Consider the following 25936-nt stretch of genomic DNA (forward strand, 5'->3'; position numbering starts at 1 on the left):
AAAACCCTCTCTATAATGTCAAACCGCTCACACACACAATTGACTGGAATGAGAACAGAACCATTATCTAAGGTACACAGACTATAGAACACAGTACATACAGCAAGTGCCACAGTAAAAGTCTGATTTATATAAGAGTGTAGGTGAATTATATGACATCAGCAGGCAATGTGGGAGACAAGAGGTTGGGAGGACTGTATGAAATGGATGTGTAGGCATGAGCAAGTATCAAAATACTGACAAGTCATGTAATTGGACAAGTAACTGGAGGATACACATGTCTGCTCTGCTGTCTAGACTTGCACACACACAGACAGTCAACTGCAAGCTCCGTGGGACAAGTTTGATTTATACAAGAGTGCAAGTAAACTTATAGTAGATGACATCAGCAGGCTATGTGGGAGAAAACAGGTTGTGAGGCCTGCATAGGTAGATAGCTTTACAGGTTCATATGAGGCTACTAGCCTAATAGCACTAGGGTGTTTAGAAGTATAGCTGTGTAAAAAAAAGTAACCTTACTGAGCATAGTTGGATGGTCATTTTTAACAGACCATATTTGTGAGCAGCACCGACTGTCCCTCTCCATGAGGGACATAGGTGCTAGCCTAGAAGTGACTTTATAATCACCCAACAAGTATTCAAGTTTGCGCTTGAACAAGGTCATTGAGGAGCACTGCTTCACATGCAGCGGGAGCATATTATAGGAGAAGTATGAATCATTGTGGGATATATCTGTCTCCCCAGCATGTTCTGTTTATGTCACAGGCTAGGTTGAGAATACTAGGGCAAATTATAGTTGCTCCATTTGAATTGCAGATGCCCATCATTTCCAGAAGGGCATGGTCTGAGACTACTCTGCAGAGCAGCCATAGGTCACCTCTCAAAAGCCTACATGATACTGTGTACAGTGATAGGTATGTCAGTCTTTCCATGTATGTCATGTTTGTAGGCCTAGGAGTCTCCCAGGCACAGACTTGTGTTCTCTCCATTTGCTACAGGTGTCTGGTGAGCTACAGAGGGATGTAAGCATTGTACTCCATTATTGGTGTGATAAGGGTACACTACAGCAGAGGTATGACTACCATGGTCTTAGATGTGATGTCCATATGTATGATGTCTGTAATGCAGATTGTGTGTCTCACCACTATGGGCACATAGTGATGAAGGTATAGCTTGTTATTAGCACATGTTCCTCAAGTCTCAACACTGTGCTTGAGCTTAGGGAGTGCTATGTATATCATAATTAGTAGGGGTACTTCATTGAGAAAGATGACAAAGAGACATTGTACGCTTAAAGTTCAGTCTGTGAGTTTGTCACCAATCATTGGTCTGTGTCAGCCCCTACTGTAATATGTTACCATCACTGGGGGACTCTATATGAGCACGTCCAGTTAACAGTCATCTGCAAACCTGGTAAACCACATACCATGTACTGTTGCCTGTGCTTCAGGGAAGTATTTTCCAAACAGTTGAGGGACCAGCACAGATTCTTGTGGTATTCCACTGGTGAAGTATACTAATGGTGAAGGTGCAGGCCCAACTTTGACAGTGTGTGTTCTGTCCTTGAGCTAGTTGGCTATCCATCTAGTAATGTATGCCCTAATTCTCAGATGGGAGAGCTTCAGTTTGAGACATGACGGGGGGATAGTGTCAAAGGCCTTGGATAACTCAACATAGATGGTATGTGCTGCTATCCCTCATCCAGGTCTATGAGGTCAGTATCCTAGAAGTCCACAAGGGTCAATAAGATATACCCATGTCAAAACCAAGCTGGGTAGTGTCAAGTCTGTTGAAGGTCACTTCTGTCCCTATTGATTTGGTCCATGCTGATTCCTGCAGTAGCTTTGCATATAAGGCTTTTTAGGTGTATGGGTCAGTAGTTGTAGTTCTGCATGTTACCAGATTGATGAGCATTGCATAGCACACAATATTATTACATTTTGTAGTGTGGTTGATTTATGTGTTGAAAAAGTACTGAAACCCTAGGGTTGTAGTACTTGGTGGGGTGCCAACACATGAATGTATTTTAAATATATGATGTACAGTTAGATAGGGCCCTCAGTTTGTAATGTTTTGACATGTAATGTCATGTCAAAGAAGTGTACCATAAACAGCAGAAATACAATATAACATATACAGTTCCATAGGACAGCGAAAAGCGGGTTTGTGCAATGTCTAGCAAAATGCATACACATGCAAGATACCCTTGCTTGCAAGTAGCTGAGCAGTGCACAAACATGAGCCGCATTGCTAAAGTTTAACAGTTAGGACTGAGTCTAGAAAACACCTGCAGCTTAACTGACTCTATGGCAGTACATGTTAATGCATTGATACATTCTTTTTTGGGGCCAGATGATACTGGGATCAAATACAGGTGTATCTAATACTTTAAAATACTTTTCATTACAGAGTGATAATGCAATTATGTGAATTGTTTATAAGCAATATTGCACAGGGGTAACAGTACCTGTTTGCTGCTGCTCACTATTGGTGTGCAATGCGCACCTCCACGCAAACATGGAGCCAAAAAAGTGAAGGTATCCATTGCTTCTCCAGCATTGCTAAAGCCTAGTAGTTAGTATTCAGTCTGTGGAATACACCTGCTACTTAACTGACTCTGTGGCAGCAAGTGTTAATGCATGCAAAGATACATTCCTTTTTGGGGCAGATGACACTGGGTTTAAATACAACTGTACCTAATACTTTTAATCACTTTTGCATTACTGTTGCTGCACAGCTGTGCACGATGCACACCATCTCACAATAATGTATTAAAGAAAAGAAAATGGAGATGATAGGACAGTGATGAAATGGGGAGCAAGCAGAGAGAAGAACAAATGGAAATCAATACAGGAATGTGCAGGAGGGAGGTGGGAAAGAACCATATCTATCCATTTCTTCAACAGTAAAAACTGATAATATATGAATTGAGACTGTCACCTCTAGCAAGATGGGTGACCACAACAGAATCATGTTGTATAGCCAATTCAACTGAATCAAGTGTGTCAAGAAAACACATGTGCAAAATGGAGCACTATGTATCGGATGATATGTTTTGTGTGAACAGGTGCCCATTTTTTTTGGAGAGAGACAGGAATGTTGGGGAACAGACATAGGTATGTTTGGGTCTGGTAACTTGGGTAGGTGAAGAAGCAATTGCAGATAGACAAGACAAATAAGACAAGAGACAGGGACAGTGATGAGCACAACAGGTCAGTGGACACTATAGATGGGGTGAGGGTGGGGATATCTAGGACCCATGGATGTCAAGCTGGTTGATAGTGAGAATTGAGTCCTCACCCACAGGACTGTCATCACTGTCACCTCACTCCAACACTGGCTGGAGTGCTCAACATCTCCTTTTCCTCCTACTGGTTCATTGTAAAATGAGGGAGAGCAGCCCCTCCATCCAGCATAGGCATGCACCAACAGTGCGGCACACAACCCTATGCACCATCCCTGGCAGTTCAGCATGGTTGATAAACTCACCACACCTTCTACTGCTCCTGGATGGAACCACGTGCCTATCATCTGAGCCAGAACTACCTGAGGGGGCAGGTGGTGCTGTCAGGTGGCCTCCTAGACATGCTGGGCAATGGTGCCATGGCTGGTGGAGTGAGGTAGTTCAATCCTGTGGGGCAGGCCTACCCCCGCTGTGCTGTGGAGCATTTCTTGATGTGGTACACATAGAAGTCATTGACACATTTTGACAACACATAATGAAACAGAACAATAAAATAAAATAAAAAGAGATAAGGGCTGGGGTGAGACGGAAAAAAAGACAGATTTAGTACCTTAATTTTTAACATACAATACATTAACACAGTTATTTGACTCTGTTATCTTAACCTTTACTCTTAAGACCTTAAGACTACCAACCTCTAACAGATAACATATTACTTTTAATACTAGCTGCTCGTAACAGATGCACACTATACTACAGACTGCAGCAAGTACTCCATTACATGTGCATATATTGCACATATGCATGTTCCAATTATTCAGATTACAGATAACAGCAGGGCATATGTGCCACTGGTATACAGCTTTTACTTTAAGCCTTTAAGTTACACATAATGGAAGAACAGTTATTGTATAGTTGGAAAGTGTGGTATTTGAACCTACTACCTCTGATTAAAGTCTAAGATTGCACTCTTGGTTTGTGCTACAGACTAATACATGCATACTTGCTTTTACTGAATTTGGTACAACTGTATAAAATACCAAACACGCTATCTTTAACTTTTATGGTACAATAACAGTTCTCTTCTGCATACATACCACATGCCTCCCCATCCTCACAAGTCTAGCTGCATGGGTCCTAATATTGCACTCCCTGTCAGTCGCAGCTGTGGAAAAAAACAGAACAGAATGCCATTATGAATAACAGTTTTACCTATATTCAGCTTTTAAGACTTACAAGTACTTTATGTAGTTGATATTTACATATTTGTGGGATGTTCCACTCGAGGTCACTGTAGTAATGCCTACACTGTTCACCAGGGCAGGCGATACCAATGGCACTAGTCACAGCCTGGGTCAAACTGTCCCAACCCTCTGTCTTAAACTGGCTCCCAAAATAGTCCTCCTGCACCAGCCTGACACTGTGTTCTTTTACTAGGAGTCCAATAAAAATCTTGGACTTCTGGACACCCCACCTCTGAGCCCTAAATCTCAGACCCTCTCAGGATTGCCTGACATGTCTACTACAGATCAAGAGCAAAAGAGACTGATGGTTTCTTGCCAATTTCAAATTATCACATTTACTGGGAGTGTGCACGCTGTTTGAAAAAAATTGTGCAACGCTTGCCATCAAGCAAACACTCTGCTCGAGGTTGTGTGATGGCAAACAGTGCTCAACAGTGGGAAGCAATGCAATTTTAATGTTATTTGATGTACAGGCAGTTGTGTAAGTGTCTTACTCAAACGTGAAGGTCATGTCACTCCAGATAGAAGAAATATGCTTGCAGGAACATAGTACACAGTATACCCACATTCATACAATTGATAATAAATGGGCAATATATAGATGAATAAATAAGTAAATAACTGACACAATATTAGTGTCTCAGTCCTCATACATATAAAAATAGTATCAGCTATACTATATGTCAAGTGTTATAAGTGAGATGGAAGTGGAAAAACATTAGAAGTGAATGGAATGTTATATTTGAACCCAGGACCATGTGTATGGTAGTCCTACACTTACACCTGTTGCCACAAGAAGAATGAAAAAGCATTTGTCTATGTTACAGTTCATTGCTATAAACTACATTGCTATAAGCTACAATGTCACAACAATAAAACAAAGTTTACATACCCTGTACTAGAACCCTGGATGAACTGGACTCCAGCCCTGCACTTAACACCTGCTACCACAGGATTAGTTACATGATATTCATATTATTAAGTATTACTCCCCATTTTTTGTATGACATGACATTACATGTGTAAATGTTATGCAATGAAGGCCCTATCTCACACTATGTGACATATTTACAATACAGCCATGTGTCCCACCAAGCATTGCAACCCTGGTGTCTCAGTACTTTTTCCACAAATATATCACCTACAGTTCTTCTTTTTCTTTCAGCTGTTCCCATTGGGGTCGCCACAGTGGATCATCTGTTTCCATTTCTTCCTGTCCTCTGCATCTTGCTTTGTCACACCAACCACTTGCATGTCCTCTCTCATCACATCCATAAACCTTATCTTAGACCTTCCTCTTTTCCTCTTACCTGGGCAGCTTCATACTTAGCATCCTTTTCCTAATATACCCAGCACCCCTCCTCAGTACATGTCCAAACCAATGCAATCTCGCCTCTCTGGCTTTGTCTCCAAACTGTCCAATGTTGGCTGGCCCTCTAATATACTTATTCCTAGTCCTGTCTACCCTCATCACACCCAGTGCAAATCTTAACATCCTTAACTCTGCCACATCCAGCTCTGACTCCTGCCTTTTTGTCAATGCCACTGTCTCCAACTCATATAACATAGCTGGTCTCACTACCCTCTTGTAGACCTTCCCTTTCACTCTTACTGGTACTTGTCTGTCACAAATCACTCCTGACACTCTTCTCCACACACTCCACCCTGCCTGTACTCTCTTCTTCACCTCTCTTCTTCACCTCTCTTCTACACTCACCATTACTCTGAACTGTTGATCCCAAGTATTTAAACTCATCCACCTTCACCAACTCTACTCCCTGCATCCTCACCATTCCTCTATCCTCCCTCTCATTCACACACATATATTCTGTCTTAGTCCTGCTGACCTTCATTCCTCTCCTCTCTAGAGCATATCTCCACCTCGCCAGGGTCTCCTCAACCTGTTCCCTGCTCTCACTATATATCACAATGTCATCTGCAAGCATCATAGTCCACGGGGACTCCTGTCTGATCTCATCTGTCAACCTGTTCATTACCACTGCAAATAAGAAAGGGCTCAGAGCTTATCCTTGATGTAATCCCACCTCTACCTTAAACACATCTGTCACTCCCACTGCAGATCTCATCGCTGTCACACTACCCTTGTACATATCCTGTACCACTCTTACATACTTCTCTGCCACTCGCAACTTCCTCATACAATACCACAACTCCTCTCTAGGCACCCTGTCATATGATTTCGCTAAGTCCACAAAGACACAATGCAACTCCTTCTGACCTTCTCTGTACTTCTCCATCAACACTCTCAGAGCAAACATCGCATCTGTAGTGCTCTTTCCTGGCACCTAAGTAATAATACAAAATGATAAACTGAACCAACCACCGCCTACTCAGGAAACGCCAGTCAGTTTGTCTTTTTCATTCTTTGAAGCAGTTTTAATAATACAAAATATTGTGTCACATGCAATTCACATCAGTCTGGTAACATGCAGAACTACAACTACTGACCCATAAGCTAACAAGCCTTATCTGAAAGCATGGACACCCGCAGGCAGGTACAAGGGGGTGCACTTGCACCCCCTGAATTTTGACTTCACTTGCTGAGGGACTGTCACATTCACTTTTTAATTTAAAAAAGCAAATACTGTTTTTGATCTTAAGAGTTTTCTTCCTTAAGATTGGTCTGGTCGCACACATCTGTCGCGCCACGTCCTGTACTTCATTTCCACCCGTGTGCAGAATTTGAAATTCAAGAAGACTGAAGTTGTGCTTCCTAGCCTTAGATTCCATACCTTTGACATCTGGAGATGAACCCTGTAAATGCGACAGCTTTCTACATTTCTGTGAGCTCTTTAGTGATGGACTGTGATGCTGGCAGTTCGCAGCCATTTACCGAGATCGACAGACTGTTACCCTTTTTCAGGCAGTCACTCTGTTGTGTTTGTGGTGAGCAGGTCACATTGTCTTCAGATTCCTTGGCACTTTTTATTTAATTAATTTGGCTTCTTTGAAAAGCAGTTGATGTGGGTAGTGAAAACACAGTGTCCGTATTGGTTGTATAGAAGTACTTTTTCCACCACATCCATGGACTATTCAGTACTGTCGAATGTGAAAAACCTATCAAAATACACATTTGAGGGTTCCATGCCACATTCTGTTTAACAAGTAAATTTGATTGTGTAGCTGTTACACTTAGCAAATGTATTTAGCATGAATGAGATGTGTTTGGGAACTTGAAAGATATGTTGCATGTAGTGCATGAGTATATAGCTGCATTGTACAAGTCTATAGTTCTTACATCAAATTTTACTTTCTCCAGTGTAGTGCAGACGTTAGAGATTGATTGGATGTGGCCATTACTGTGACTGAGTTAAATACTACTTTACAGTTAGTCAGTGCTGGCAAGTAAGGGGAAGGGGTATGAGTGTGTGTGTGTGTGTGTGTGTGTGTGTGTGTGTGTGTGTGTGTGTGTGTGTGTGTGTGTGTGTGTGTGTAAGAGGGAGGTAGCATACCCCTCAACTGTCTAGATTTTTGCAGAATGTCCAGATTTTTGCTCCATATTTTGTCTGTTTCTCCTAAAAAAAGTATTGAAGTTGCTAAATAATGACAGACATTTGAGTTTTAGACTTCATATCCTTTAGAAAAATGCATACTAACACAAATACTATAATTCTAGCAATTATCTAAGTTCATGAGAGGAATATTTATAATCTGTCCCTATTTATTTTAGGCTTTGTCCAGATTTCTTGCACTAAGAGGGTGGGGTGTGTGTGAGACAGACTGAAATGCCCTAGTTAGGGTTAGCAGGTGGTTAGTAATTTGCTTAGGCTCAAACCCTGTCACTTCGCTACAGGAAAGAAGAGCCTGAATCCTCTACCCCCAACTACCAAGCTGCATTTTTCAAGGAAATGAGTTTCAGGTGCATTTTGCAAGGAATTTAGTTTCAAGTGCATTTTCAAGGAATTGTGAGCTTCACGGGAAGAGAAGTTTACTGCTCTTCATTCTGTCTGTTTAAAATGTGCAACTGTTTTGTTTAGCAAATGGTATCACTATTGTGGCATAGAATTTTAAAGCAGCGATAGTAGCACAATATACTTGTGTCTTGATGCAGATGCTTGTGGGTTCTACTTTCACAGCATCTAGATGGGTTGCTGATACTGTGTTGTATTTTAAGGGGTGAGGTACTGCTGAATATGTCCTCTTTTGGATGAGATGCATAGTAACTAGGAACCTGTTTTCAGTCTGCCATCCATTCCCTATAGCAATATTACCAGCTTAGCAGCTTGTTTTCAGTTTGCTATCCATTCTATACTGCAGTATAACCACCTTATCATTTTTTAACGTAACATAGGCAATTTATTCTTCAAGGGAAGCAAGCACTGAATTTGTAGATGAAACACTGAAATATAAAGTTGTTTGCTAGCAGAAACCTCTTCATTAGTTACAGATCTCTTTAATGTGGAATCATTCAGATGACTTTTATTTCTGCAGAGATTGTGCATATTGACTGATATTGGTGGAGTGTAATAATACAAGTTTGAGTGGCCTTTTATGGTTAAAATGTTCTGAATTGGGCAGTTTTGTCATTTTTGTTCATGTGTTTTATTTCATTACTTACTGGAAAAAATATTTAAAACTATAAATGTAAAACACACTCTAACAAGTGGTGGTGGTGCTGTGTTATACAAGGGATATAATTTAATTATTATATATTATAATTTAATACAATCAAAAAGGTGAATCAAAGAAATTGTGTATGGTCCTAAAAATGTGTGCAAGGGGCCTACGATTTGAAAACAGCCCAAAGGTAAACTTAACCTGCCACTGGCCAGATGCATTTTCTTTGAATGTGGCTTTCAATGCTGTTTCAGTGAATTTGAGTTTCAAAGGCAGAGAAGTTTTAATCCTAAGTTTGTTTTCATTGTGAGACTGTATTACCTTGTTTAGTAAATGTCTGTCAGTGTTTGTGTTATAGAATTTGAAATAAAAGGGCCAAATTAATCAATGTAATCATTGTGGAAGTGAAGCAGAAAACAGAATGCACACTGATAATTTTGAACAGTGTTTATGGCAACTGGGAGAAATAGCCAAGCAGTGGGACACTGAAATGGCTGCATGTGGAGGAGCTGAGGGGGGTGGGGCTCTGGGTTTGCACCCCCCTGCAAAAATTCCTGTGGGCTCCCATGTCTGCAAGGCTATGGAAGGGATCACCATGGACGTTATCCACAGGGACATAGGTGACCTTCACCACACTTGAGTTGACCCATGTTGTATTTGTCATGGATAGATTTTGCCTATTGAACACTGTGGACTTCTTTGATATTCACCCCGAAGACCTGGATGACAGATAACAGGGCATACCACCTACGTTCAGTTATCCAAGGCCTTTGACATTATACCCCATTCATGTTGCATAGTGAAAATGCCCCATCTGGGAATTAAGCCATATAGTACTACCTCAACAGCCAACCGGCTCACACACACAGAACACACACTCTCAAAGTTGGGGACTGCATTCCCATACTAGCCACTTACCAATGGAATACACAAAGGATCTGTGCTTGGCCCTGAAGTGCAGGCAAAAGTAGGTTGCCTGTGGTTTACAGAGTTTGCAGAGGACTATTAATTGCACGCAGTCATATAGATTGCCCCAGTTATGGTAACATATTACAGAAGGGGCTGACACAGACAAATGGTGCCAAACTGATAGACTGAACCTTACAGCAAATAATGCCTCATTGCCCCTTTGGCAGTGAAGTACCCCTGCTAATTATGATATACATAGCACCCCTCTCAACTCAACCAGTGTTGTGAGACTTGTGAACACATGTTCATAGCAATCTACACCTTCATTACTGTGTGTCCATAGTGATGAGACACACAATCTGCATTGGGCACATCATACATGTGGACATCACATCCAAGACCAGGGTAGTCATACCACTGCTGTACTCTACCCTTATCACACCAATAATGGAGTATAATGCTTATATATTTCTGTAGCTCACCAGACACCTGCAGCAATTGGAAAGAACACAGAGTTGTGCCTGGGAGACTCTGAGGCCTACAAATATGACATACATGGAAAGACTGACATAACTATCACTGTACTCAGTATCACGCATGCTGCTGAGAGTTGACCTAAGGCTGCTCTGCAGAGCAGTCTCAGACCCTGCCCTTCTGGAAGTGATGGACATATGCAATTCAAATGGGGCAACTATAATTTGTCCCAGGAGTCTAAACCTAGCCTGTGACAAACAGAACATGCTGGGGAGACAGATATATCCCACAATGATTCACACTTTTCTGTAATAGGCTCCCCCTACATGCAAACCAGTGCTCCTCAATGACCCTGTTCAAGTGCAACCTTCACTACTGGTTGGGTTATTGTAAAGTCACCTCTGGGGTGACATCTATGTCCCTCATAGAAAGGCCGAGTTGTTGCTGCTCACAAAATTACTCTGCTAATAAAGATCATCTAAATATGCTCAAAAAGGGTATTTGTGTTTTTAAATACCTAGGCTTGGATTGCCTCATGTATACTGACAACCATATACTCCTAAAACTTACAAATACAATATGTGACGGATGCAACTATACAATGAATCTAGAATAAATGCTCTCTCTCAGGTAACAATAAACCAGATATCAAACAGGTTATCAGCATCCACACTTCACCTCCTCAACAAAACAAATGCGCAACACAAAAGGAGGTGGAGTTGCAATATATATTAAAGACAAACACCAGTATGATGCACAGGAGATACTCCAGGTACAGTTAACCATTGACAAGACCCCTATTCAAATCATAGCTAGCTACAGGCCCTCATCTTTGACTCAAGATGCCCACTCCCCCTATCTGGACCTCTTCGAGTCTACAAAGGTTCACCCCTTTACCCTGATCCTTGATTTCATCAATGCAAATGCCTTGGACGAGCTGGCTGACACCTCCAAAGAGGTGATAATATATTGGACTATTGGACTTGGTATTAACCAAAATAAGTAACCACTGCAGCATCCCTACAGTGTCATCTTCCCTGGTAAGATCCAACCACAAAATGGTCACTTTTGAGGTCACCATCTCCCCCAATCCCCCTCCAGCTAGGTAAAACAAAAAAACTTCCCCAAAGCAGATTACAACCTCCTGAGGGAAGGTATAAACAGCTTCACAGCCCCTCCCCTTCCATAGGAACTGGCACATATGTTCAAAACTACACCATATATAAGCATTTATATAGCTGCATGGAATCAGGAATACCAGACAGGACAAAATCCTCCTTCTCAAGGAAGAATAAACCTGTCAATGGGAAAAAAAATCGCTGTCCCTGCCATTCAGTTTTTGTGGTTTCATCTATTAGCTGTCGATCAAAGAGCGTTCAATCTTTTGAGTGTTTGACAAGCTAATATGAACCCGTCAAGGACACCACGTACACAAATGCCATAGATATAGCCAACCTGCTGGCAGAGAGGTTCAGTGAAAACTTTACCCCTCTGTCCCTCCCATCAGTTAATCAGGACATCCCCAGCACCTGCCCTCCTCCCCTTATCTCTAGGGAGCAAGTCATCAGTGCCCTCTCAAAGGCAAAAAATACAACCTCCATGGGACACGATAACATCCCAGGCTGCATCCTACATGAACTCAGGCACCCTATTCAACCAAAGCCTTTGTACCAGCTTCATCCCAGCCGAGTGGAGGACAGCCACTGTCATCCCTTTGCACAAAGGTGAAGCATCCACCGATCAAGGAAATTATAGACCCATCAGCCTAACTAGCCTGATCTGGAAGGTCATGGAACATATTATCATGGACCTCATTAACAAGGACATTGGCAACCTCCAAACACTTGATCCCACACAGTTTGGTTTCATCAAGGGGAGGTCATGCTGTTAAATTTGGCTGACTTGTTTGAGACAGTCACCAAAGCTATGGGTGAGGGGAAGACGGTGCATACCGCCTTTCTTGACCTGGCCAAAGCATTTGATATTATTCCTACTTGGGTATAATAGATAAACTCTCTCAACTGGGCATCAATCCATATGTTACCAGATGGGTATGAAAAATGTCTCACTGATAGAACCCACCTAGTCAAAATAGGGGAAGCCATTCAAGCAGTAAACACGTAATGAGTGGTATACCCCAGGGATTGGTCTTGGGACCTCTGTTGTTTGGGATATACTTTTCTGAGGTGCATCTAAAACCAGTGGGCTATGGCTGGCAAAATAGGGGAAGCCATTCAAGCAGTAGTCCCGTAATGAGTGGTGTACCCCAGAGATTGGTCTTGGGACCTCTGTTGTTTGCGATATGCTTTTCTGAGGTGCAGGCCAAAACCAGTGTGCTATGGCTGGCCAAGTTTGCAGATGACTACAAGCTGGGTGCTGTCACCAATTCTCCTGTGATGTGAACATCTTCCAACAGGGTATCACCCAAACAAATGACTGGTGCTGGAAACATGGCCTCAGACTGAATGCCAAAAAATGTATCATCATCCCCTTTAGGGAGAGTGATGTCTCCACAAATTATCACATTAATAACAAGGTCCTAAGCACGCAATCAGGCATGAGGGATTTGTGTACCCAGGTTGATAGCAAACTGGCTTTTACCACCATATTGCCTCCATTGTATGGAAAGCTTTCTACATGGCCACCTCATTAGTAAGGGTATCTCATCCAGGGACAAGGAGGTCATAACATCCCAGTATTCTTCCCTTATAAGACCCATTATTGAGTACAATGCCTCTTTTGGCATGTACCTCACAAAGCACATGCAGCAGCTGAAAGTACCACAAGGGTTCCTCACCAGGAGAATCCAGGGCCTCAAACATATACCCTACACAGATAAGCTAAAAGCCCTGTCCCTCTCCTTAGTCTCATACAGACTCCTCAGAGTTGACCTTTGTCTGGCATACAAAGCAATCTCAGAGCCTGTCTTGATGGCACTGCTACATATCCACAAGTCAAGCTCCACTCGACTAATCCACACAGGCGACCTCAACCTAGTATGTGACATCAATAGGACTTGTTGGTGGGACAGATTTGTATTCCAGAGACACCTCCTTCTGTGAAATAGACTCCCTCTCCATGTCAAGCAGAGTACATCATTAACCCTTTTTAAGTGCAACCTGGATAACTGGATGGGGAACAGAAAATACACCCCTGGGATTCCACCTATGTCCCTGCTGGAAAGGTTCAGGGGAATCAGGTGCTGACTTGTCAAAACATGGGCTAAATTCTTGATTAGGCTTGTAAGGGCCCCAGGGCCAACAGCTTAGTAACTTCCTATGATCCTATGAACACATAACCCCACATATGCAGAGATAGTCATTAGAAGTTTACCAAAAGAACAGAGACCTCACAAATGCAAACCTTCTGCACACATTACAGTCCCAGTAGAGCCCACTACACAGAAAAACAAATGTATCATTGTGTCACCCATTAAGCCCTCAGGCAAAGCACCTGAAAATCAATGTCTTGGTCATAGGATAATCCATAGTGAGACACACACATGTCTCCCTCACCAGGTTGTACAAGGAGAAAGTAATGGGCCAGCTGCCTGTCAGGTGCCAGAATCTGCAGTCATGCACGCAGTCAAGTGTCTCAACAACCAGCACATTTACATCTATGTCTTACTCCATGTTGGAGTAAATTACTTCAGATGTACCTCACTGGACTATATGAAGAGAGATATGACTGAGCTCTCAGATTGTGTGTCCCAGACAATTATGTCCGTAGCCCTAAGCAGCATTCTACCTTCACCCTGGATGATGCCTCAATAGAAACAAAAGACTTATTGACTCCAGCAATTGGCTTAGCTACTGGTGTTATTCCAGGGGACACAGTATTTGTCATCCTGGGATGACATGGTCGACAGACCACCCTGCTTTGCCAGGGATGATCTTCATCTGTCACCTCTTGCTTTTCGGTTACTGGCAAGGGTACCTGCCTCCTCTATAGTGGCTTTTTTAGGCAATGTCATAAGAACAAAATTCCTAATGTAAACATATCCTCAAAAGACAAACTCAAGGTTATGCTGCTTAATGCTAGGAGTCTAAATCAGAAACTGCACTGCATGGAGACACTTACTTGGGAATATGTTGATGTTTTTGCAGTTACATAGATGTGCCACAGAGAGTACTCAGGCCATGAAAGGGTATAATGTGCTCCACACATTCAGGCCACAAAATGAACATGACAGTACCAAAGGAGGAGGTGTATCCATCTTCATAAAAGACAAATACACCTCAAGACTGGTTAAGCAGTATGATTACTTACAGTTAGTTCAAGTCCAACTAACTGTAGGAAAGACTCCACCCCCACATCATTATTAGGTACATGTCCACCAACATGAACCATGAAAACCACACAGTGCATTCCTGGACCTAATTGACTCACTCATAATACAGCCAAACACCCTAGGCATTGGTGACTTTAATTATACTTCCATCAATAGGAATACATATATGAGCGCAAATACGCTCACTCTAAGTTCATGCACTTTGCAAACACAAATGCTCTGGAAGAGTTAGTCCACACCCCCACAAGGGGCTCAAATGTCCTTGAGCTAGTACTCAACAACATGGGAGATCACTGCGCCAACCAATGTGTGAGACCATCCCTGGTAAGATCTGACCATAAATCAGTCACGTTCAATGTAACAATCGTATCTGACCCCCCTCATGATACAAAAGGTTGAAATGTTTCTCTAAAGCAAACCACAGCCTCCTAAGCAATGGCATAAAAAGTGTAAAAAGTCTTAACACCACTGACAGTAAAGAGTTCTATATGGAGGTGTACACAAACGCCCTGTATAAACACCTTTACAAGTATATAGACTTAGCCATACTAGAATGGATGAAATTTTGCTCTTGAAAAAACAATCCACCCTGGTGGACATCTAGCATAAATATATTATACAACAAGAGAAAGAAACTGATATCCAGGAATTAGAGGGAACAGTCTCAGTGGAAGAACCCCCTCCATATCTTGAACAAGCTAACTAAACATCTTGTTAAGCCCTGTAAAGCTAATTACAAAATGAAATTTGCGTACATAGCTAAGGATAATCACAAGGCATTTTTTAGCTATGTTTGTAATGTAAAAGGGAAGGCCTAGCTTTGCACCAAATTCATAGTGGATGTTACCACTCGCACTGAACCTGAGGACATTAACAACTTGTTAGCAGACAGGTTTGGCAAAAATTTCCCACCATTGTATCCACCAATCATACCCCAAAGCATACCTGTCACCAGTTCTCTACCTATTATCTCCAAAGGATAGGTTATAGCCACACTGGCCAAGGCCAAAAACACAGCCTGTATGGGACTGGATAACATCCCAGACTGCTTACTAAATGATGTAAAGCAAGAGTTAGTCGAACCACTGGGTACTCAAATCAACCACAGTCTAAGTACTGGCTTTGTCCCAGCAGAGTGGAAAACAGCAACTGTAATCCCCTTGCACAGATGGGTCCTTCACTTGACTCAGGGAACTCTAGACACATAAGCCTGACCAGCCTTGTCTGTAAGGCCATGGACTGAATCATCTTAGACCTTAGCAACACGGACATTGGTGACCTTCAAACTCTGGAGCTGACCCAGTTTGTCTTTGTTAAGGGCAGATCATGCCTGTAAAACCTAGTGGAATTCTTCAAGAGTGTCACCAAAGCCCTGGATGAAGGCAAATCAGTACATACTGCGCCACTTCAAAGAAACAAAAACCGGTAAAACTAAAATATATATATTTATATAAATATATAAATATAAATGTATATATATTAAATACCACACTTAAACTATTATTGAATAAATATTGTAAATAGTATAAAAATGAATAAGGATAAACAGTTGATACATAATAAAATTGTGTTAATGTAACCACTGTAATTGAAACATCAAAAAAAATATTAAAAAATATATTAAAAAATATATATTGTTTGTTGTGTTTAACACATATTCGATTTCAATTATGCTCTAAACCTATGAAGGGAAATAAAAATTGAATATTTAACTATATACATTAACACAATATTTATATGTATACTTGTATTTATTTATTATATTTATTCTAAATACAAGTCATTTCAAAAGTATTATGAAAAGGTTTTAAATGTTTAGAGAGTGTGACAGATTTACTTATGTAAGTTATTATCAATTAATTAATTTAACAATTTAATAATTACATATGTTGATTAGAATAACTGACAACTATTTAAACTGCAGCAGAATTCAAAAGTTTTATACTCTGATGATGCTCTAGTATATTTTGTTTTTCTCGTCTATATTTTATTTTTGTTTCATCGTGTTTTCTAAGTGGTGAATAAAGTGGACTTTTACTTCGTGGAGCCTGTCTTTAGTTCTAAATCAGTACATACTGCCTATCTCAACTTGGCCAAGGGCTTTGACACAATCCTCCACTCAGGCATCATGGAGAAAATTCACCAGCTGGAGATTAACCCATACATCATTAGATGGGTAGGCAACTGTCTCACCAACAGAACACGTACAGTCAAAGTTAGGGATTTCACCTTTACCAGCAGACCTGTTATCTGTGCTGGGTCTTCTACTGTTTGCAATGTATTTCAAAGAAATTCAGGTAATAGCAGATGGCCTGTGGCTCACCATGTTTGCTGATGACTGCAAACAATGTGCAATCACCGAATGCCCAAACAATGTCAACATACTACAAAATGGACTGACATACATAAATGATTGTTACATAAGCCAGACACTTAAAGTTAACCCCCAAAAATGCACTATTATCCCAAATAGCAAAGGAGAAGTTCCTGCAAATTACACTATTAATAATACCCCCCCCCCCCAATTTCCAAACCAATGGTGACAGATTTGGGAATGCAGGTTAATAGTGACCTCAGTTTTGATCATCATGTGTCCACAGTGGTAAGGTAAGTCTTTTACGCTGCACACCTCAAAAGTAAGGGCATAGCATCCAAGACTAAGGATGTGATTTATCCACTGTACTTGTACCTCATCAGACCAATAATAGAGTACAGTGCTCCCTTTTGCAGGTACCTTAACAGACACTTGCAGCAGCTGGAGAGACCTAACAGGTTTCTCGCACAAAAAAAAATCAAAGGACTTCAACACATGACCTATATAGTTAGACTGAAGGCCCTTTCACTGTACTCTGTATCATATAAACCGCTGACAGGCAACTTGTGCCTGCCCTACAGAACAATCTCAAAGCCTGCCTTAATGGAAATGCTGCACCTTCCTAAATCAAATGGAACAGGAAACACTCACTGTAGGGACCTTAACCTACCCAGCAACATCAACAGGACATGCTGGAGAGACATATGTCTCCCAGAGATTGACACTCCTGTGAAACAAATGCCCAGTGCATGTGAAACTGAGTTTCTCAATGACCCTATTTAAGCTTAACTTGGACAATTGGATGGAAAACCGTAAATTTACCCTGGGACTTTCAGGTATGTCACTCTTAGACAAGGGCAATTAGTGCTGATCATGAATTCACAAATATTGACTAAATATCTTGGTCTACAAGGGAACACTAGTACAACTTGGCTAGGCTTGAAACGGCCCTAACCTTGTAAATGTATATGAACTTATAAACCGAGGGCCATTATGAAAGTAGCCTCGTATGAACTTATGAAACCATGAACCTATGCAGGCCTGCCAACATCTTATCTCACACATGGCCTGCTGATGTCATGTATTATAAGTTTAGGGGCAGTCTTGCAAAAGTCAGAGTTGTGCCATGGCATGGCGCTTGCATTACATAATGTGTTCTGTAGTCTGTGAGCTTAGATAGATATGGCTTCTATTCTCAAAGCAGTCAATTGTGTGTGTGTGTGTGTGTGTGTGTGTGTGTGTGTGTGTGTGTGTGTGTGTGTGTGTGTGTGTGTGTGCGCGTGTGTGTGTGTGTGTGTGTGTGTGAGAGAGCTCTTGCCTTACATTACAGACAGCATTTCATAGCAGCATGTGGGACACTGTTATTACCACAGACAATGCTGATGTCATCAGCTATATCAGATTATTGGATATCCAATCATCTCACCAGAGCATGGTCAGACAATGGCCTGGAGGCCAGGCACACGTCACCACATCCTATACCAGACAGATTACAGTGACATGTCTTTTTATCTATCCACATACATCATGGTATGGTTTGTAGGTCCTGTGTTATGTTAATGAAAAGCTCTGTGTTCTCTCCAGCTGCTGCATGTGTCTGGTGAGGTACATACAAAAGTGATCATTATACTGTATTATTGTTCTGATTAGACTTGACTACAGTGCTGCCATACAGTCCTGAGATCTGAATATGATGGCATGACCTATGATGTGCACCAAATGTTTGTACTGTAAAAACATTAAAGAGAGAAGTTCAAAAGTAAGGATACGCATTGCAGTTTCTGACTTCACAACCTTTACCATAGCATTGAGTATAAACCTGTAAAATTATGATGCTACCAACTGTATAACTTGCCAAGACCAATATAAGGCAAAGGAACAATATCCAGTTCAACCACACAAATGCAGATAACCTAGGCACTAAGTTAGCTATGCAACCTGAGCATCAGACACAGCTTTTGTATCCCTGAAACCAAAATATAGAGAACAGGGATATGGCACAGTTATCATCACTTGCACAAGGTTTTGTGTGTGTGGGCAGGAAGCCTAGGCTGACACAAAAGGTCAGTGTGTGTGTGTGTGTGAGTAAGAAGGAGAAGAAGGCAGAGATTGGGATAAAACAACAAATGGCCAGTGAGACAAAATGAGTAACTGTTGTGTGCATGTCTGTACAGGTCCTGTAGGTCAAATTAGTATGTGAGTGTGTGCCACGAGACCTGGCTCTGCCAGGAGTTGCACTGACACCTCCATGTCCAAGGTCAGATGCAGTGCTGCTACATGAATTTGACCAATGTCTGCTGGACGAGCTCCCTTTAGGGGGATGCTCAGGATCATGACCCCCATGGCCTGCCATGTTTGGGTGTGGACAACACATTCACTGATGGAGCAGTGGAAGTACTCTAATTTGGGGAGCATGATCTGGAATGGCCACGTTGGCTGACATCAGATGATGTGGCTGACCTATGCCTATGAGGATGCTGTTCCCATCCCAGTAGATGTTTCAACACAGACACTGCTTGCTCTATGACTACACCCCTCGGTCCATCACAGACACCACTCGTTCCAATGGGTCATTCATCTGATCCAGTGAATGAGCAACAAGGTGGAGGCAATGATGAATTTCAGACTGTGCAACATCTACAACTCTGAGCATTTGTCTGAGCACCTATGGGAATGCACCTGTGCCTCAATGATGGCCCTAAACATCCATTGAGTTGCACAGGAAGTGACAACTGCACCAGGTGGAGGAGAGACAGCAGGCTCCCTCTGAGTGCCACTGTCAATCCTCCTGTGTGGCACCTCACCTACACTTTGGCTACTGCCAAACTCAACAGACACTGAAGCCACAGTAACCACACTTCCCTGATCAATGTCCTTGCCCTAGACCTGTAAATATCTGTGGGGTTAGTGGACTGGGAAGGTAGAGGCCTACTGGCTGTGTCAGATGGAAATGCAGGGGATGGCTGTATGCCAACCTCCATATCAGATTCAACCTCTGCACCCCTCCCAACTGTGCCTTAGTTTGGCCATCATCAAAGTCTGCTGAGACACTCACATCAGGCGGCACAGGGCCTACACTGTCTTGATCCCCTGTAAAAAGAAAGAAACACAGGAATACATTAATACCTGCACTACTACTGTGCAATATATGCTAACAAACAGTGCTGCTACTATTACAGACAGTACAGCAATATGATGATACACTAAGAGATTTCTTCAACCCAATCTGCAGTAATGGCATAAAATTGTTTGGCTCACCATCTGCATGAGGCATAAGTTGCTGAAGTCCTGATGATCCTGGAAGAAGTTAAGCAAGAGGTAAGGGCAATAATGCCACATTTATCAGTAACACAGGGGGTAATACATTTACTCCTTTATATGTGCATTAACTCTACTCACAACAAGAATGTAGTCGACAACTCCAAACTAAGCTTTTAGCTGTAGCTGTCTTCACCCCCCCCAAAAAAAAGACATGTGACACAGAATCAACATTCACTTCAATTGTTTTTCTATACAACAGTATTCAGTTGTTCAGAAAACAAAGCCTACCTGTTGCCAGGAAATCTTCACTGGGAATAAGAGTTGATTCCCTAGCAGGCCCTCCCTGGTAACCATTTGGTCATGGGCAACTGCAGCTGATCACCTCTGTGCAGTGGTTATCATGTCAATGGCCCTGTGGCACACCTGTTCATATGTTCTGCCATGGCCACCCACAGCACTGACATCTTGTATGATCTGCTGCCATATTTGCAGCCTCTGTGCCATATCTGCATGACCCCTTCCCAGGAGAAATGCACCATGTTGCTGAAAACTGTCAACAATAATTTCATTTTCAGCATCACTGATGGGGGGGAGGGTCTCTATGGTTGGACACGCCTCACTGACATAGTTGTAGGTGTCCTAAAAGACAACAGAATGATAATAAACATACAGTGGATATAAAAAGTGTACACACCCCTGTTAAAATGCCAAGTTTTTGTGATATAAAAAAATGAGACCACAATAAATCATTTCAAAACTTTTCCCGACTTTAATGTGATCTATAACCTGTACAATTCAATTGAAAAACAAACAAATCTGTTAGGGGGAAAAATACAAAAAATAAAAAACATACAATAATCTGGTTGCATAAGTGTGCACACCCTTAAACTAATACTTTGTTGAAGCACCTTTTGATTTAATTACAACATTCAGTCTTCTTGGGTACACACCTGCCATCAATTAAAGAGAGTCTGATTAACCCCAAATAAAGTTCAGCTGTCTTAGTATGATTTTCCTGACATTTACTCAGTTGCATGCTACAGCAAAAGCCATGGTTCGCAGAGAGCTTACAAAGCATCAAATGGATCTCATTGTTGAAAGGTATCAGTCAGGGTAAGGGTACAAAAAAATTTCCACAACATTGGATATACCATAGAACACAGTGAAGACAGTCATGAAGAAGTGGAGAAAATATGGGACAACAGTGACATTGCAAAGAACTGGACGGCCTTCCAAAATTGATGAAAAGACAAGATGAAAATTGGTCTTGGAGGTTGCCAAGAGACCTACAGCAACACTGAAAAGGAGCTGCAGGAATTTCTGGCAAGTACTGGTCGTGTACTACATGTAACAACAATCTCCTGTATTCTGCATATATCTAGACTATGGGGTAGAGTTGCAAGACAGAAGCCTTTTCTTACACAGAAAAACATCTAGGTCTGGCTAAAATTTGCAGAGCAATGCATCAAGTCTCCCAAAAGCATGTGGGAAAATGTGTTATGGTCTGATGAAACCAAGTTTGAACTTTTTGGTCACAATTCCAAAAGGTATGTTTGGCGCAAAAACAACATTTCACATCACCAAAAGAACACCAACCCCACGGTGAAGCATGGTGGTGGCAGTATCATGCTTTGGGGTTGCTTTTCTTCAGCTGGAACTGGGGCTTTAGTCAAAGTAGAGGGAGTTATGAACAGTTCCAGATACCAGTCACTTTTGGCCCAAAACCTTCAGGGGTCTGCTAGAAAACTGAAGATGAAGAGGAATTTCACCTATCAACACGACAATGACCTCAAGCATACATCCAAACCAATAAAAGAATGGCTTTACCAGAAGTTTTAGAATGGCCCAGTAACAGCCCAGACCTAAATCCAATAGAAAATCTGTGGGGTGACCTGAAGAGGGCTGTGCACAAGAGATGCCCCTTGCAATCTGACAGATTTGGAGTGCTTTTGCAAGGAAGAGTGGGCAAATATTGCCAAGTCAAGATGTGCCATGCTGGTAGACTCCTACCCATGAAGACTGAATGCTGTAATTAGATCAAAAGGTGCTTTAACAAAGTATTGGTTTAAAGGTGTGCAAACTTGTACAACAAGCTTAGTGTAAGTTTTTTTTATTTTTTTATATTTTTTTCCCTAATAGATTTGTTTGTTTTTCAATTGGTTACATTAAAGGTGGGAAAAGTTTTGAAATGATTTATTGTGGTCTCATTTTTTTATATCACAAAAACCTGGCATTTTAACAGGGGTGTGTACACTTTTTATATCGACTGTAAGTATCATATAACTACAAAATAACTGATTCCAGATAAAACAGAAAGATTAGCCAGTCAGTATTAAGCACTGGAGAAACAAAATGCTCTACAGATGTGAAATACTAACAGGAAGGATACAAAACAAGGAGAGTAACAAGAGCAACATATCCTTGTTTGTGCCACAACACTAACTCACCTTCACTCCCCAAAAGAACAGTCCATTCTTGTTTGTGCCATAGCAGCTCACCTCTCTCCACAAAAGAACAGGCAAATAACTCATATTGCAAACCAAACATCTTTGAAATGCTAAAAGTACTATCAAAGGTCCTGTCCCTAAAACATTTGTACATGTTTATCACACAGCATTCCATTTCACGTATTGTCAATCATGTGTACCTCTGAAATGGCTTGATAAACAAGCCCATGCCATCAGTGCACTTCTAACTAATGCATACAGATAAAAGTGTAAAGGCCTTTGCTTCTCATTATTCTTAAATACATTCCAGCATATGCATTATGTAGGTGACAAAATGGGAGCATACCTGGTGATATTCAGTGCTCCTCTGTACAGAAATATCCTGAAGAAAAACTGTTTTTGCAGACTTCCAAACATATACAACTCTCTTCACCATCAGTATGCATAGCTATGTTTGCCTTTTTATGACAGGGTAGATTATTAATGGAGTGCATATGTATTTCACAGATACTAATTACAGTATAAGCAGCTGATTTGGATGCTAATAAACCAATCCAACATGGTGGAGCTATTCAACAAACTATAAAGCATCCATTTACTGTAGACTCCATCCTGTCTTTCCTGCAGATGTCAAAACTTTTGGAGTACAGACAAGGAATGTCTACAGAGATAGAATGTTATGGGCTGCTGCTGCTTTAATCCATTTGTATGTGCTAGAGGCTGAAGCCAATGCCGCTGCTGACAATAGGCCTAGGCCCAGAAGAAAAGTTTTTAGGCCATGTTTAACTGATCGCAACTTACATGACATGGAAATTGTAGAGAGCTACAGGATGGATAGGGACACACTACAGGGGCTCTCCGCCTCAACTCAGCACCAGAGCCAACTGACGGGAACCCATCCCGGTGGAAACTAAGGTGTGTGTAGCTTTTAGAATCTTAGCCACAGGTACCTTTTAGAGACCCACAGGGGACATACTGAGGGTGTCACATGCATCAGCATCCAGGATCCACCAATTACTGGATGCTATGCTCCAACATGCCAGTGAGCACATATATTTTCCCTGTAGCTCCAAGGAGAGGGCCAGCAATATGCAACAGTTCTACAGGGTAGGTCACTACCATGACGTACTGGGTGCCATAGATTGCACTTATGTAGGAATGAAGGCACCACCTGGAGAACAGGGCAGGGTCTACATTAACAGAAAGGGCTACCGCTGTATCAACTGCCAATTCATGTGTAACCCTGGCAGTTACTCACATATCTGACACACCAGATGTTTACTATGGGGGATATCCCACAAGGTCATTTACTGGGGGATGAAGGCTATGCACTGGAAATGTGGCTGATGACACCCATGAGAAATGCACACACACCCACAGAAGAATGCCTTAATGAGGCACACACTCAAACCAGAACAGCCAAAGAGAGTGTGTTTGGGTTGCTGAAGTCATGATTCTGGTGCCTAGATACATCTGTGGAAGCCCTGCAGTACAATCAATGGACATGTACAGAAGTCTTCACAGTATGTGTCATGCTACACAACATAATCCTGAGAAAACAACTGCAGCCAGATAAGCATGGGGAAGGGGCACAGATCCACCACCAATGCCAAGGTCACCACAGTCACAGGCAGATGAGAAGTCAGAGGGGGAAATACCATCTGTTTGTAGGCAGACATAGGTGTGCTCATTATGCCCTTGCCCTTGCATTGGCTAAGAGACAATGCATAATCCACTCACTCAAAACCTAGGGGCCTACAACCTTCCTCCTATTCACATACATATATTAAAATTGATGCTAGGCAACTTATGCAACCTTTATCTCCCCACGTATTTGCTGTGTACTGCTTGCATCAGACAGAGTCAGTCCTGAAGTAACACTGTGGCAACTGCTGCATTTACAAGGTAAGTCCTGAACCTGGAGTGCATTGTTTAATAATATTATGGCATGTTCTTGTGTTTCATCACTTGGTACAGTAAGCAAGTAAAAGGTGGGAGATTTGTACAGAAATTACCTTAACATGTGACAGCAGAGAATTATTTGACTTATATGCGCCCATTAGTAAGTAGTAAGCCTCAGGCATCAAAGATTAACACAGTCATGCCCTCAAAAGTACTGATGATCATTGCATGTCTTCAGTTTAGCACCATACATTTGTACTGGAAAAATCACTAAAGAGAGAAGTTAGAAAGTAAAAATCAATTACAACCATTACCTTTCATAAAACCATCCATTATGACATCATTTTCTTAATCAGTAATTAATATAAAGTGAAAGACCGAGTAAGAATGTATACATACAGATATTTACATAACCATATAAATACATGTGTAAACATGTAAATAAATAGTCACTTATTCCTACCTATACATGTTTGTAATTAATTATTAACATAATTCAAGTGACTTTTCTCAGAAATCTTATCATTTATACCTGGATTTATACCCGCCCTTAAAAAGATCTGCCATTTTAACTCAATATTTTCTAAAAAATAATTAAAAGAACCAATTAATTTGTCCTTATTAACTTTTTCTACCACAAAGAAAGTGAATTTCTTAAAATTTGTACACTTCAGTGAGTGCTTAGCTAGTGCATTACTTAGATCCTTCTTTTTAATGGCTAACACATGTTCTCTTTCTGATTCAATTTTCTAACAGTTTTACCTATATAGAAATTCTCACAGCTGGAGCACACTGCAAGATACACCAGCCCCTCACTTTGGCAATTGTATCGTCCCTTTGCTATTAAGGTATAATTCAAGTGTTTAAAATGGTAGCTATGTAGTCCCATCATGAACCTACACTGAGTACAATTAGTACATAGGAATGTACCAAAATGAGTGAAATTATCCTTTTTCTTTCCACACTTAGGCCCACTTTCCAATAATTCCTTCACATTTTTAGTTTTCTTATTTATAAATCTCGGCTGGGCTCCCACTACTTTACTCAGTTCTTCAACCCCTAAAATAATTTTCCAGTTTTCACTAACTATTTCTCTGATCTTAGGCCCATCAATACTCATAGGTACAGGAAAAGCGTGCCTTAACTTCTCTTCCCCTACTCCATTACACTTATTTATAACATTGGTCTGAAATCCAACTTTTAAAATAGGAGAAAACCTAGTCCTTCTGTTTTTGTAATATATCCAATAACTTTGTCTAGATCACCTTGATCATATCCTCTGCCGATAAATAACTGTTTAAGAAAATTTACTTCACTAATGAAATTGTTTTC

The sequence above is a fragment of the Protopterus annectens genome, chromosome 3.part0, assembly GCF_019279795.1.
Source record: "Protopterus annectens isolate FY-2018-M chromosome 3.part0, PAN1.0, whole genome shotgun sequence".
NCBI lineage: Eukaryota > Metazoa > Chordata > Ceratodontiformes > Protopteridae > Protopterus > Protopterus annectens.